Raw genomic sequence first — 4,430 nt, 5'->3', positions numbered from 1 at the left:
TCTGGAGAAGTTTTGACTGTTTCCTTTCTCTCACTCCTGTGGCCTCTCCCGTTGTGGAGCACAGGCTCCGGACGCACAGACTCAGCGGCCATGGCTCACGGGCCTAGCCGCTCCGTGGCGTGTGGGATCCTCCCGGACCGGGGCACGAACCCGTGTCCCCTGCATCGGCAGACAGACTCTCAACCACTGTGCCACCAGGGAAGCCCTGACTGTTTCTATTAAAACTAAAACTGTGCATACCCCTTGACCCAGCAATTCTAGGATTAGTTATTTACCTAGAAAAATAATCATACATATAAGCACTAAGACCATTACATGAATGTTCATAATATCATTATTTGATAATTGGAAAAGTCAGAAACAATCTACATGTGCATCAAAGAAAGGAATGAAGGAAAAACTGGGAGTACGTAACTTCTATGCAGCAATTAAAATAAACATGTAGGTTTATGTGAATTAACATGGAAAGACCTTAAAAAAACACTGTGGAGTGAAAAAAACAACTGTAGACTGCTATAAACATTGTGATTATATTTATCAATCTTAAAAGCACACAAAAAATACTACTATAGAAATCTATGGATATGCACAAAAATGCACAAGTACATATTTTAAAAGGCTGGGAACTTTTCTGGTAAGCGGCCTGAGGTGACCTCTAAAAATGGTTCGCTATTCACTTGACCCAGAAAACCCCACAAAATCACGCAAGTCAAGAGGTTCAAATCTTCATGTTCACTTTAAGAACACTGGTGAAACTGCCCAGGCCATTAAGGGTATGCATATCTGAAAAGCCACCAAGTATCTGAAGGATGTCTCTTTAAAGGAGCAATGTGTGCCATTCCATGGTTACAATGGTGGAGTTGGTAGGTGTGCCCAGGCCAAACAGTGGGGCTGGACACACAGTCGGTGGCCCAAAAAGAGTGCTGAATTTTTACTGCACATGCTCAAAAATGCAGAGTAATGCTCAACTTAAGGGCTTAGATGCAGATTCTCTGGTCACTGAGCACATCCAGGTGAACAAAGCCCCCAAGTTGTGGCGCAGGACTTAAAGAGCTCATGGTCGACTCAACCCATACATGAGCTCTCCCTGCCACGTTGAACTGATCCTTACTGAAAAAGAACAGATTGTTCCTAAACCAGAAGAGAAGGTTGCCTAGAAGAAACTGAAGAAACAAAAATTTATGGCCCGGGAATAAATGCCACAAAAAATAAATGCAAAGAAAAGAAAAAGAAGTCTGGGAAGAAAACATACAAAGCATAATAGTGAGCCCATATACGGAGAGGGAGTGAAGGTCAGACTGAAGATGGAAATCAAAGGGGTCTAGAAGTAAAAAGTATGTGAAAATGTTAACACTTTCAATTGCTGATAGTGGGAATATGAGGGATTTTTAAATTTTAGTATTTTATAGTATTTTGACATTAAAATTTATTTTTAACACCTAAAATAATAAGAGGTCTGAGTTCATAGCACATCTCTGCCACTAACTTAAACAAGTAACTTCCTCCCTCTTCATATTTCCTTATTGGTTCACTCAAATATGTTTTGAATGATGGAATGACCTTTAATCTCCACCCTAAACCAAATATTTCTCCAATTCTATGTTCCTGAGGGAAATTCTTCATTTTTCCTTAGCTAATAAGGAAAGCCTCCTGATTAACCCAGGGATTAAGGTCATCTTTCGGTGACAAAGGTAGAAGGTTCCTTTTTTTACATCATTCTCATAGTTATAAGACTATACACTTGTTGTCTGATATCTGGCCTAACTCTCCCCCCCCCACCCCCCGATTTTCCGTCTGAGCAAATCTTTCTGCCAGCATCCAACATCCCAGAGAAGGGTTACAAATAGAAATAGAAAAGTCCAAAGTGAATTAAAATACCAGGTTGTTGACAGGAGAGAAAAAATAGCTCCCGCTAATAACCTGATTTGACATGTGATTTATGTGGTCCTAAAAGGACAGTCATAAAAAATGTGTAAGTGAAGGAATAACACCCAGTGATTTACAAAGGCCCTGGGAGTGTGGGCGACAGAATTCAGTGAAAGGGAGAGTAATAAATCTGGCCAGGGAAGCCATGCTGATCCTTTCACCCTCCAAGGCCTGAGCACCAGGGATTCTTTGCTTGTAGCACATTACATTCAGCCTTTCATTTGGCAAACATTTCCTGAGTCTCCTGGCCATAAGCAGCATCAGGCAAGGCAAGATGTATTTGTGTGTATATGGTAGGAATAGGTTCACAGAGAGAAGGTACAAAGTGTGATCTAAAGTGTTGATGAACTCACTGTATGATTAAACAAAACAGCTAAGCCAAAGATGCATCCATGTATAAGTGGAAGCAACTAAAGACATTTAATTTTAAGAAGAGAAAGTTTCAGGGAGAAATGGTCGCTGTTTTCAAATATCTCAAAAGCTTCACCGAGAAGAGGAAGAAAGTCTCCAGAGGATACTGAGACCAATGAATTAAAGAAAAGCAAATTCTTCCCACCAAAATTTACTGAGAACTTTCTACGTGCCAAGCACTACTCTAGTAGCTAAGCATCCAGCAAGGATACAAAAGACTAACAAGGTCCTATGGCTGTTGGAAGTTACATTTTAGTGGAAGGAAGAACTATAATATGCCAAATAAATAAATAAACATGTTATTTCAGATACTGGTAAGTCTTATAATTGCACGGGGCAAGGTGACAGAGTGTGGGCAAGGGTAGAAGGGAGAGGGAAAATTTATTTAGGGAAGGTGATCAGAAGAGTCTCTGAGAAAGGGACATTTCATCTGGCATCTGAAATAACAAGAAGGCTCTAACCCTGTGATGATCTGGGGGAGAGAGATCCAGAGAAACAGAACAGCAAGTGCAAAGCTGCTAAGACAGGAACAAGCCTTGAATGTCTGTTTTCAAAGGAACAGAAACACCTACTGGGACGTAGTTAGTTAGGAGAGTGGAGAGATGGGATTGGGGACATAGGCAGGGACAAGAATGTGGGCCTTGTAGGCCTTGGTAAGGAGTTTGTATTTCACACTAGAGGCAATGGGATCAACACAGGTCAAGCACACCCTGTGCCACATCAAGACTTGTTATAAAGCTACAGTAGTAAACGTAGTGTAGTATTAGCCCAAAGACAGACAAAGAAACCAATGGAACAGAATAAAAAATCTAGAAACAGACCCACACATACAGCCACTTGATGTATAAGAACAGTCACACTGTAGTACAGCATGGGAAGGATGGAGTCCCAGAAAGCATAGCTATACGTGTGAAAAGAAAAACAATAAAGCTTCGAGATGAAAATATAGGAGAATATCTTCATGACCTCAGGTTGGCAAAAAAAAAAAAAAAAAATTATTCTAGTAGGACACATAAAGCACAAACCATGAAGAAGAAGGCTGGTACACTGGAATACTTTTAAATTAAGAATTTATCAATGATACCATTAAAATGGGGAAAAGGAAAGCCACAGAGTAGAAGATATTTATAATACATATCTGACAAAAGTTTAGTATCCAGAAATGTAAAGAATCTGTACAAAACATTAAGAAAATGAAAAACAATCCAACAGAAAAATACACAAAAAGGGCTTAAAGAGGCAGTTCACAAAATGGGGTGTCCAAATGTTCAAAAGAAACACTCAACATCATTTCTTGTTATAGAGGTGCAAATTGAGACCATAATGATATATCACTACACACACACACACCTACCAAGATGACCAGAGAAACTTATCACACACACACAAATGTAAGAGAGAGAGGGAGTTTTAAAAAGATAGAAAAGATCCCTCTTGATTCCAATTTCCTCTTCTACCAGCATTGCAGTTATCAGGGAAGAGCATAACAGGCAGAGACATACAAAGGCCCTGCGGCAGCAAAGGCAGCAAGGTAAAGAGAAGCAGGTGACGAGGTTGGAGAAAGTAGAGCCTACAAGGCCTTGCAAGCAAGGTTTTTGAATTTTTACCTGAGAAAATCTTTGAAGAGTTTTGAACAGAGGATAGGAGTAACACTATATTTAAAACTTTACTTTAAAACTCTTCTGTACTAGTATTTCTCTCAGCCTCCTTTGTGCCTCACTTATTCAACCTTTTAATTCTTTTTTCATTCATAACAAATATGATTGGGCAGCTACCATGCATCATGCCTCCCAGCCCACAGGGAGCCCAGAGCCCAACGGGAGGTGAAGCATGCCCAACATGCCTTTATCACTGGAGCTCCACAGGGCTCAACCTTGGACAAGCATCTTTTCTCACTCTGCACACTCTCCCTGTGATCCGACAGTCATGCCATGACTTCCACCTATGACCTACGTGATGACTGCAGGTTGACCAACCAGCACAGTTTGTCCATGGCTGAGGGGTTTCAACAAGACTTGGGACATAGTGCTAAAATTAGGAAAAGTCCTAAGCAAACTAGGAGGAATTGGTCACCTAGGGCTGAGAACCCCCAT

At 40.7% G+C, this 4,430-nt stretch overlaps 1 pseudogene; it reads left to right on the top strand.

Moving 5' to 3' along the window:
* The first annotated feature begins 661 nt into the window (after nucleotides 1-661).
* On the top strand, nucleotides 662-1,196 carry LOC103073460 (60S ribosomal protein L17 pseudogene; annotated as a pseudogene).
* The last annotated feature ends 3,234 nt before the right edge of the window (nucleotides 1,197-4,430 follow it).

The sequence above is a fragment of the Lipotes vexillifer genome, unplaced genomic scaffold (genome assembly GCF_000442215.2).
Source record: "Lipotes vexillifer unplaced genomic scaffold, Lipotes_vexillifer_v1.1 scaffold519, whole genome shotgun sequence".
NCBI classification, from domain to species: domain Eukaryota; kingdom Metazoa; phylum Chordata; class Mammalia; order Artiodactyla; family Lipotidae; genus Lipotes; species Lipotes vexillifer.
This window is presented reverse-complemented; position numbering and strand designations above follow the sequence as displayed.